We start from the raw sequence: 11,936 nt of genomic DNA, 5'->3' as shown, positions 1-11,936 counted from the left end.
GTACTTTTACTTTGTACTTAAGTACTTTAAAATGCATGTACTTCTGAATACTTAAGTATTTTCAAAAGTAAGTACTTCAGTACTTTTACTTGAGTAGATTTTTGACTGAGTAACTTTTACTTGTAGTGGAGTAGATTTGACCATGAGTATCAATACTTTTACTMAAGTACTAGAGTTGAGTACTTTGTCCACCACTGGGCTTTTTATAATGCCATCCACCGATTTGAAGTTGCATTCTGATTTAGCAGATTTACACCCAAATCCTTGCTGAAGTGGATGCCATTTGAGACTACAAAAGATGTCTTCTCGTTAAAAAAGATTTTTCCCAGAACTGTGGATATAAGAGGTGTTGAAAGGAGGCTGGGAATGCAGCAGATGGCTTATTGCAGATATGTGACAGGATTTTAGTGAACACGGGCGAGGGTGTGATGAAACATATTTGAAAAGACAGATTTTCAACACAACTGATATTTGCTTCTGAATTTTATGCAGACTTTCCGCAAGTCCCAAATCTTATCAGATATCCCATCTGTCTGGTATTTTACCTGAAACTGAGACTTTTAAAATACAACAACCCAACATAAAAGATCTATAAAACATATAGAACCATATAAAAACCTTTCACCATCATAGCCACAAGGGAGTAATGTTAAGTACTCTACTTTTTCTGCCTACATGGTGTACCTAAACCATACATCCAATCATTCTACGGAGGGAATTTTGTCTTTTAATTGTTCAATAAAAAAAACAGAATTTCAAATTTCTCATGTGGCCCCCGGAAAAAAAGTAATTGCCCACCCCTCTTTTAGAGAAACTAAATTAGAATATGCAGTCTGATTTCAGTTGAGCTTATTTGTTCCTATACAAACATTATATCAGTTTTAAAGCAAAACTAACGAAGAAAAAATACATTGCTATCATTTTTTATCTGCTGTGAGAATACTTCGTTTCAACATTATGTGCTAAATGTAAAATGAAGAAAAGTTTCATTAACCATACATTGTTGGTGGGATGGTTCCAGTTTTTATTTACACAAAAGTGACACTTAAATGTTAAATTTTGTGTCAGTTGTAATAATGACATTAAAATTACAAGTATTGCCTTTTCTTAAAGCGCTGAAGCTTTTTTCAGAAACAGTTAATATCATACTGTAAACAATGTAAAAAAATAAATAATTGATTGTGTGACAAGTAAACTGCAAATAGAGACTTTTAACTAAACACCAATGCCCATTCTGTTGTCCAAACATTTTTAAATACATGTACTCACACGGCAACTTCTAGTCATTCATATATCAGCTTCAACTTAAGTGAGTTCAAGAATATTGTTTCTGTTGGTGTTATAGAAAATCAGTAGCAAAGAGAGCATCAAAGAACTGATTCTACATTTTAGACGGTAAAGACACAAAGCAAACAAAGGCTGTTTGTTGACTTAGTACAAAGCAGCTGTCTTACTGTGTAACAACAAAACTGCGGAGGCACCACACATGAGCAGGAATACGTGGGGTGTACAGAATTGTCTGACTGCCTGTTTTTTTGTTACAGTCATCTTCAGCAGGCAGCCTGCCTGAAGCTGCTAAAACCACCGTCACAGGAAAGATAAGACTGGAGTGAAAAAAGATTTGGGCAATTTATATCAGAAAATGGTTCAAAGTCACACACCGATAATTTTACTCCATTGATGGAAAATATGACAGAATCTTTTCAGAAAAGTGTTTTTGCAAGTATTATAAAAGTTCATAAAACAGTGTGAGTGTGTGTTTTAACAGCTGTGGTTGAGGATCTATTTTTACAATAACTTTTCTTCTAATAATATTTCTCTCACTCTGGATAGCATTATTTTTGGCCTCCAGTTCTAATTAAAGAACTTTGGTGTTATTTTTGACCAGGATGTTTGTTTGTTTTTTATGTCCCACATAAAAATGTTACCAGAACTGCTTTCTTTCACCTGGTCAATATCACTAAATTATACAACATAAAGCAGAAAAACCATTACAACTTTTTATTTTTTGTGTGTCTAAAAAAACTTGTTCAAAAGTCTTTAGTTAAACCAAACAGAACACAGAAAACTGAGGATGGCAGAGGAGAGATAAAAAAACAAACATTTTTGCCAAACATTTTGCCATAGAAACTTTTTTAAAGAAATCTGTTGCATCTTTATGTGAATTGCTGTGGTAGGTCAGTGGTTAAAGCTGAGGGTCTTCAAATTATGAAACTGTGAGCTTGAGCCTTGTTAAGATGCAAAGGCCAACATCTTATTAAATTTTATTACATTTTATTTTTTTTATTTACGTCACTAGACCTTTTTTCCCCATTTCATTTGGTTAATCTTGAGTATTATTGCAGAACTGTTACACAAACTCAAATAAGAAACCTAATCCAGAAAGCTATTTACCTGTTTTATTTTACACATTAACAATCTAAATTATGTTTCAGCTGAGTGTGAGAAGTGTCCGTTTCTCTGATTTAATTTTTACTGTTTTTAAACAACACTATTTTCACCAGACACAACCTCTTTGTGTTCAAATAATTAATTAATTTACAGCTCCATCTTCTTTTTCTTATCTGTAGTTGGGTCGCGGAGGCAACAGGTCCAGGAGAGAAACCCAGACCTCCCTCTCCCCAGCGACACTTTCCAGCTCGTCCTCGGGGACCCCACGGTGTTCCCAGACCAAAGAGGGTACATAATCCTTCCAGCCAGTTCTTGGTCTTCCCCGGGGCCTCCTACCAATGGGATGTGCCCGGAATACCTCCAAAGGGAGGCGTCAAGGAGGCATCCTGATCAGATGCCTGAACCACCTCAACTGACTCCTTTCAATGTGGAGGAACAGAGGCTCAACTCTGAGTTCCCCCCGGAGCTCCTCAGCCTATCTCTAAGGCTGAGCCCTGCCACCCTATGCTGGAAGCTCATTTCAGCCGCTTGTTTCCGGTATCTCATTCTTTCGGTCATGACCTACACCTCTTAACCATAGGTGAGGGTTGTAACAAAGACAGACCAGTAAATGCAGAGCTTTGCCTTTCARCTCAGCTCTTTCTTCAMCACAACTGACTGAAGCAATGCTGTCWTTACTGAGAACAAGGCCCCAATTCGTTAATCCATCTCCCTCTCCATCGTTGATCTGAAGACGCCAACAGAACCACATCATCTGCATACAGCAKAGATGARACCCTATGCTTTCCAAACCAGACCCCCTCCTCTCCATGACTGCGTCTTGAGATCCTGTCCTCCTGCCCTGGAGTAAACTTTCCCGGGGAGGGCAAGAAGTGTAATCTYACCATCGTTAGAACACACTCTCTGGTCCCCCTTATTAAAAATGTGTTAAAAGAACATATATCCTAACAGAGCAAATCACCCTCAGGCTGCAGGTTTACTTGTGATTCTCAAAGTTCAAAAGTAGAATGGGAGGCAGAGCTTTCAGTTATCAAGCTCCTTTCTTGTGGAATCAATTTCCAGTTTCTGTTCATGATGCTGAGACTGTCTACTTTGTAAACCAGGCCTAAGTCTTTTCTCTTTGGTAAATCCTATAGTTAGGGTCAACTCAGGTTTCCTAGCTAACYCTCGATGATGCTATCTTCCTGTAAGAGTTAGTTGTTCCTTTCTACTGGCTCCAATGTGATGCACAGGATGGAAGATTTCACCAAAGTGAAGATCTAATAAAATCTAATGTTTACCTTAACTACAGATTCTGTCACACTACAACATTTTAGACAACTTTTGCTATGGGTTGCRCTTGCCTTTCTAACTAAATTTGGATTTATGATTTAGAATGTTTATTTTTGTATAGTACTCTGAGATAATGAGATGAGAGATGAGATGCAGTATAAGTAAACTAAGCTGAACTGAATTAGTGTGATTTTTTTTTATTATGTATTTTTTTTTCATATTTGGGGAAAAAAGTAACAACCCAAACACTAACAGAGTCCTAACAGAAGAAGGTAGCTGTCGTTCACAGATGACAGTTTTAAACCTGAAACTGGAAACTGTATAGTAAAGATGAACAGTAATTGTGGTGGTCAATAAATTCGACAAGAAAAAGAAATTTAGAAGATAAAAAATTGACAACGAACAAGAAAGGAGAGGAAATAAAAGAACTGAAAGACTGAAATTCTGACTGTTGGTCCTTGAGTACTGATTTCAAGGACCAACAGTCCTTGAAATCTAAGGAAGGAAGGTCACATGACCACTCTTCTCTTTAAAGAAGACGTTGCTTACAGTTTTAAACTCACTGTGGAAATAAGTACAATGAACTCCAATGCAAAAACAAAAAGCAGGGACATGTGGAAGGTCAGACAGTTGGTGTAGGTGTGTGTKTCTTTTACCCGACGTGAACTCTGCACGGTAAACAAAACCTTGCATTAGCCTTGCTGCAATCGACCACCGGCGTCTGCCTGCATCTGAACATTGCTGCGTTTGTTTACTATCGCTCGATGACTTCATTCCCCTCGTCAACCCCTCAGGGCCTCAGCAGAGACTGACCTGAGCAAACYCAAACACACACATTTACACACAGCTGATGAATTATGTAATATGAGAAACCTTAGAGTCTGGCTCGGGGGAGATTTCTCCATAGATGCAGAGTTTACTACAGTAAGAATGACAGCAGAGAGCATGCACGAGTCTGGATTTCAACCACTCTGCTCACACACACGGCGGTCCAACTCGGCTGTGTGTTACTTCACAAGGAGGACCAGAGAGCAGCCTGCTGAGTCATGAGTCAGTCTGCCCGTGGCTGAGTCAGACCATCAGTGTGCTTTTCTTTACGTTCCCACACTGGGATTTCTGTCCCCGTGAATCATCTTCTCCAGAATGAAGTTCTGTCAGCCACTCCCTGCCCTCACAGCTATCTTTAAGCCATCAAGCCATCTTGAGCTGCAAGTCAGATTGCTTTGACAAAACAGTGGTGAATGGTGGCCCAGTCCTGCGTGGGCTCTGCTTAACATTGCCAATAGAAACATCACAGAGGGACGCAGCAATCAAAGAGAAAATGGCAGAACGTGAAATGTGCTGCAGCAGAAAAATCCAGACTGAGAGGCGACATGAGAGGATGATGCTGAGAATGTCATCACTTCGCCTCAGGGCTGTATTAACTGCAGAGGATTGAGTTGTTTGTTGGAGCAGCTGTTCGACAGAGAACTGCTTCACTCTGAAGGAATCATCTCCAGACTCTACTGAAAGCTGATACAACTCCAACAGGCACTTTTTTTCACAAGTTAAATCACAGTTATGTTTGTTATTACAGTTTACTGGTAATAGCAGCTAATTGCCCTCATGGGGCTTGATGAAAAGTCAACAGGTTTTCAAGTTTCACACAGTTCATTTAGTGAAGCACAAATGAATGACTTCCTGTCTAAAAACTAAAGCTCAGCTTTGACARAAATACAAAGCATGACTATATTTTTATTAAAGACGCTCAACAGTGCAGAAGTGCTGTTTACTTAAAACAAGCCATCTCCAAAATCACGACTGCCCATCATGTTGCCAGGTTTCAGTTACGCATCTACCACTAGTCTGAAGTCAACTCCAGTCAAGATGAGTGCCACAGCAAAGCAAACGGAGCAAAAACAAGAACAGCTATTATTCAATTATTTTACAGATATTGAGCCAACATTTGGTGTGGTTGTAGCTGAGAGTCAGAATAAGTACTGAAATTACACACTGCATATCAATTTTTTAAACCATTGCCTTTAACTCAACACTGTCTGAAAATGATCTCACAAACCACTAGACGAATGTTTGTGAAACTCTCAGGAAGCAATCATTTCATGTACATCTAAAACTCTTTAACATTGGAGTCAATCCAATTCAAGATGTCACAGCTAACTGSCCCTAATCAACACAAAATGGATATACCTCTGAGTTATTTTTCCATCTACTTCTGCTTAGCCATAGTCAGGTTGTGGAGGTAACAGGTGAGAAACCCAGACCTCCCTCTCCCCAGAGACATGYTCCAGCTCGTCCTGCGGGACCCCAAAGCATTCTTAGGCCAGAGAGGATACATAATCCCTCCAGCGAGTCCTGGGTCTTAGTAGGCCTCCTACCAGTGGGATGTGCCCAGAACACCTCTAAAGGGAGGCGTCAAGGAGGCATTCAGATCAGATGAACCACCTCAGCCGACCCTTTTCGATGCAGAGGAGCAATCACGATCCACGCCTCATGGCCATAGCTGAGAGTTGAAATGTAGACAGAGCAGTAAAATTACAGCTTTGCCTTTCAACTCGGCTCTTTCTTCACCTCGACTGACTAAAGCAACGCCCTCATTACTGAGGATGATCCCACGATCCGTCTATCCATCTCCCGCTTCATCCAACCATCACTCATGAACAAGACACCCAGATATTTAAACTCCTCCGCTTGAGTTATGGMTATTTTTGTATTTACTGAAGTTTATAAAGTTGTGGACTCCACCTAGAGTCAAACAGACTTTAAAAGTTAATTATTGATGTTTATTCAGTGATTACTATCTGAGAGTTTCATAAAATCCATCTAGTGGTTAATGAGCTGCTTTGATAACACACAGACAAACAAACAGGCAACTGCATTATCACACAATTTCATAAAAGCCAGATGAGAATAAGCAACATTGATTCTTGACTTAATAAAAACATGATGACAAAGAATTAAAACAAGCTGCATATTGAATAAAGCCATATAATACTCAACATGTGTAGACAAATTCAACGTGACTCAGGTTGTTTATTCTTCAGTAATTTATCAAGAATTACCCTGCTGAAATTAAAAACTGAATTTCACAATTGAAATAGTGTGTTTTTATTCACAGACTGCAGGATTGTTTAGTGTTTTACTCCAGAATTATTCCTGAAACTTCCTGAAAACTTTCTGGTTAAATTAAAAACAAACAGTTTAACATAACAATCCTGACTGAAAGGAGTCAGCATGTCTGTGGTTTAAACTCATGAATGAAGCAGGATTTTTAAACCTCCTGTGCAGAGTTGACAATATAAAAACATTGATCTAAACTGCAACATCATTGAACATAATCTCAGTTTACTGAGGATTCTTATAAACTGTAAACACAAACCTCCCTTTGATGTCCATACATATTTTATACCAACTTAGAGTCAAAGAAATATCCAACATCTCTGTAAATGTACGTTTTCTTTATTTCAAACACTTTAATTACCAAGTTGCTCCAAAGGAGGAAAATAGAAAATGTCTAAATAATTGTTTTTAAAAAATGTGTCAAGCTCACTTTTAAAAATGATAAAAGTTAGAGTGGAACAGTCCCAGTGTTACTTTTCTGCAGAACAATAAATGTGTATTTTATTCTTTACATAGACATTCATAAAACTTTATCTATAAATGTGAAAATTTTTAATGCTGCAGGTGTGGGACTAAATTTGGGTTCTGAAATTTGTAAAATCGAATGGTTTTGATTCATTTAAATTCAAAACTATAAATAATAAATTTGCTAAAAAATAAAAAGGCATTCTATACTGTCTTTTAAATCCCAACTCACATGTCAAACAAAAAGTTTGACAAACCCCATTTTTGTATTAAACCACAATACAAAAACATGTATTACTAATCCCATAGTAATAAAGCAAACTTGAATAAGCAGAAGATCAAGCTGCTCCTCTCATTCTGAATAGTTTCAGGCTAAAATGGAAATTTCACCATCGGTTCTTAAATCATTTATGATCCTTTTCATTTTAAAAACTGGACTTGCCTTTGTTGAGAAAAAGAAGTGTTATGCAGAAAAGTAACTCAAGATTTTGCTGCTGCCTCTGGTCTTATAGAATACTACTTATTTATTCATAAAAAGGGCCTCCTGTTCTGCCTCAGGTAAAATTTACTGTTAATATACTTTTACAACACAGTGACTGATGCAGTGTTGTAGTACTCGAGACCGGTCTCAAGACCACTTTGATGGACTCGGTCTCATCTTGGACTCAACCGCATTTTGTACTTGGTCTGCCTTGGTCTCAGACATTGAGGACTCCTGATTTTGTTTCAAGACCACAACTGTGGAAATATCACTAAGCTGTCAGAATATTGTCCAATGTTTTTTGACATCCTTGTTTTCATTGGATGTAAAATGATAAAGAATATCTTTATGATAAATCATAAATATATTCTTTATGATAAATCATAAAGAATATATTTATAAAACAACATCCAGGAGAAAACATACAGAAACATAAATTCTGGAGCTTCCAGAGACGTGGGGACTACGACAAACTTTTATCGTCACTTAGAAAGGAAGCAAGTGTGATGTTAGCAAAACTAGATAGGTAATATTGGCATTCTGCCGCTGGACCAAAATTCTTTACCCACCCTCAGAGTTTTAGTCATTATTAGCGCTACATACAGTACTAAGTTATCTGCCTGTGTACAGTCTCAACTTGGTCCAGCCCCTGAAAGTCTTGATCTCATCTTGATCTTGATAGACTGGTCTTGGACTTGACTTAGACTCGGGTTAGGTGGTTTTGACTATAAAACTAGACTGAAGCTGTCAACTAGAGTAAATGCAGATGTATCAAACAAACAATGTGGTATAAATAAACATCCATCCATCCATCCATTTTCTGTACACGCTTCTTCCTTTTCAGGGTCGCGTGGGTCACTGGTGCCCATATCCAGCAGTCACAGTGCGAGGGGCGGGGTACACCCTGGACAGGTCGCAAGTCCATCACAGGGAATAAATAAACATGCATCAGAATTAGAAAAGAATTTTGATTTATAAGATGCAGGTTACTGCTGAGAACCAGAACTGAGAGCTCTTGGTGTTGGTCCATAAGCCTGACGTCATTTCAAACAAAAGTCAACCTGATAGTGGGCAAACTGATCAACTTTTTATGTGATGTCAGCTTCAACTACACAGAAACAGTGCGTTCCCAACAAATGTCCACAAGCACACACACACACACACACACACACACACACACACACACAAACACACAACACACACACGTCTTTTTACCTTTGAAGGCATTTGTGGCCGGTAGATCGGTTTCCTGCATACTGCTCCCTGCCACGCTCTTCCAGCTGCTGCAGATGCTGCAATGGATGCCGGCAGACCAACTTTAACCTGTCCGAGCCACGGCCGCTGCTGCGGGGACAGAAGGAGGTCGACTGGACGTGGTGACACCTGCCAGTCTCGCTGCCATCTTCCGTCATCAACGGTCCATGTGTGCGAGTTAAAGGCGGCTGTCGGTCTGTCAAGCCCCGCGGTGAGTCAGAGTCCCTCCTGTGCTCAGAGACAGCTTGTGTTGTCACCCTTGTTCTTTTCACTGCTGCCTGGATCACTGGTGTTTGTTTGAGCTGGGTCCTGACAGTAAGGAGGTGGTGGGTGGGGGGTTGAAGTGTAGGAAAATGAGATAAGCTGACAGAGATGGATGGGTCGTTTTGGGTGCAGTAATGGATGCTGTGTGGGTGTGGTTGATCTAAACTCTCTTCAGACTCATTTTTGACAATCAGCTCTGGACAACATGCCGGCTCCAGCGATTCGTCTTCTTCTTAACCCGTTACTGTAGCTGCAGTCCCAGATTTGAGTTACTCAGGCCATCTCATCTGGACCCTACAGCTGGAGAAAAACACAGAGGGAGCAACTCAGTGAATAAAATCAGGAGATACCAAAAACACCGGGAGGGTTAGCTACGTCACGGACAGGGCTAACCGCTGGCCTGCGATCACCAGCTGAGATACAAACAACCAGATGTACGCAGCAGTGGGCGAGCCATGATGTGTGTCTGAGTTTGGACTGGGTGGGTGGCTGGCTGGCTGGCACGCTGCCCCCCTCTTTGGTTGCTCTCACACACCAGGCTCTCACATGAAAGAGGAAAGTTTTTCTAAGAGCCAAGCGCCGCCTGTGACCCTATTTCACAGAGCGGTGGAGAGATAGCGCCACATGTCAGCATGCCACTTTGAAGTCGGACTGATAAACAGGGCTGGAGGAGGCTACAGCTGAGGAAACAACAAAACTTTATTTACATTTCAAAAGTACCAAGTGCTTTTTTTTGTTGCTGGGAAAGAAAAAGCCCCCCTCACAAAAAAAAAAAAGAGGCAAAGGAAAGAAGGAGAGGACGGGGAGAGGATTGGAGAAAGACGTTAAAACAAAAAAGTCTAACAAAACTACTTTTTTTCTTGTTGCCGAGACATAAATTGAGAACAAGGGAGACGCATCACACAGAGGGACGGGGGTGCGACGGGGGAAGAAAGACAACGAGCCGAGGAGGGAAGCCTGTGTTCGAACATAAAAGAGAGAGACAACCTACATGAAGTGGAGCAAATACGAAATGTAACAAAGAGCAGAAAGAAAAGACAAAACGTATCAAAGACAGGAAGGAGACGAAGCAGAGACATAAAAGTCCCTGAAATCACAAAAAAACACGGGTTTAAAAAAGTTCAAGGCAACAAACGACACGTAACAAGTTGAGGAGGGAAAGAATTTGTTGGTGCAAAGAAAGCAGACAGTAAACAAACACACGCCCTGTCTGAGGCAGAGGAAGGTCTCGACAGATCTTTGTCTTATTTCTCTGTTTAGTCATTCTTATCGAGTTGTTTTAATGCAAGGAGATGCACAGCAGTGATGAAGACTGAGCCACCGGGATGATGAAGGATATTCCCTCTGATGTGCCTTACTGATGACTCATTAAACCAAGCAAAGTTAGCATGTTTAGATAAGCAGTAAACGGAAAATGAATTAGAATTAATATTACGGATGTTTTATCCCCGACTTACATTTTATAATCCCACATTTTAAAACAAGGTAATCCTTCGCACAGCACAAAATCCGTCCGTCCGTCCATCCATCCATCCATCCATCCATCCATCCATCCATCCATCCATCCATCCATCCATCCATCCTCTTCTCCTTTATCCAAAGTCGGGTCTCGGGGGCAGCAGCTAGAGCAGGGAAGCCCAGGCCTCTCTTTCCCCAGCCACCTCCTCCAGCTCTTCTGGGAGAACTCCAAGGCGTTCCCAGGCCAGCCGAGAGACATAGTCTGTCCAGTGTGTCCTGGGTCTTCCTCGGGATCTCCTCCCAGTTGGACATGCCTGAAGCACCTCCTTGAGGAGGCGTCCAGGAGGCATCCTTACTAGATGCCCAAACCACCTCAACTGGCTCCTCTCGACGTGGAGGAGCAGCGGCTCTACTCTGAGTCTCTCCAGGATAACTGAACTTCTTACCTTATCTCTAATGGATAGTCCAACTACCCTGCAGAGAAAACTAATTTTGACTGCTTGTATCTGCGATCTTGTCCTTTCAGTCACTACCCAAAGTTCGTGACCATAGGTGAGGATAGGAATGTAGACTGATCGGTAAACAGAGAGCTTCTCCTTACAGCTCAGCTCCTTCTTCACCACAACAGACCGGTACAGAGTACGCAAAACTGCAGAAGCTGCACCGATCCGTCTATCTGCATCTGTATAGTTTTATGCTCAATTTCATTATTAAATTTGTGCGATAAAGTAAATATTCAAAATATTTTAAGCATATAAGAAACTAAACAGCTGTGGTTTTGCATAAAAAATCTAATAAATAAAGTGTATATTTCATGTATGAAATTTTCTGTACTTTGAAGCACTGAATACAATCCTGTCAGACAATAGAGCAGTCAGTACATTTTTAAACCTATAAAGAAAAATATAAATAGTATTTGGTCTATTTGTGAGTAAAGGAACAAAGACCAGTCCACATTTATATTTTATTATTGTTTTATAAGGTAGTGGCTTATAAAGATTATGATTCTTATTTTTACAAACAAATGCTCATCAGGAGCGACGTATAAAGTTTCTTTTTTAAAGTGTTTCTAACCTATTATTAAAGTCAGTCCAATCTGACCTGTGTGATCATCAAAGCCTATCTGTAGACAGAAACTACTATTACAACCTCTTCCTAAACTGTTGAGTGTGTGTGTGTGTGTGTGTGTGTGTGTGTGTGCGTGCGTGCGTGCGTGCGTGCGTGCGTGCGTGCG

At 40.3% G+C, this 11,936-nt stretch overlaps 1 long non-coding RNA gene across 2 annotated transcripts in view; it reads right to left on the bottom strand.

The window, feature by feature from the left end:
* The window catches only part of LOC106519267 (uncharacterized), a 170,728-nt gene that overhangs the window by 39,300 nt on the left and 119,492 nt on the right, over nt 1-11,936 (bottom strand). For both annotated transcript variants that reach the window (XR_001310427.1, XR_001310426.1), the window contains exon 2: nt 8,942-9,544. This is a non-coding gene — a long non-coding RNA (uncharacterized LOC106519267). The remainder of the gene's footprint in view (nt 1-8,941; nt 9,545-11,936) is intronic.

This window comes from Austrofundulus limnaeus, unplaced genomic scaffold (assembly GCF_001266775.1).
Source record: "Austrofundulus limnaeus strain Quisiro unplaced genomic scaffold, Austrofundulus_limnaeus-1.0 Scaffold74, whole genome shotgun sequence".
NCBI lineage: Eukaryota > Metazoa > Chordata > Actinopteri > Cyprinodontiformes > Rivulidae > Austrofundulus > Austrofundulus limnaeus.
This window is presented reverse-complemented; position numbering and strand designations above follow the sequence as displayed.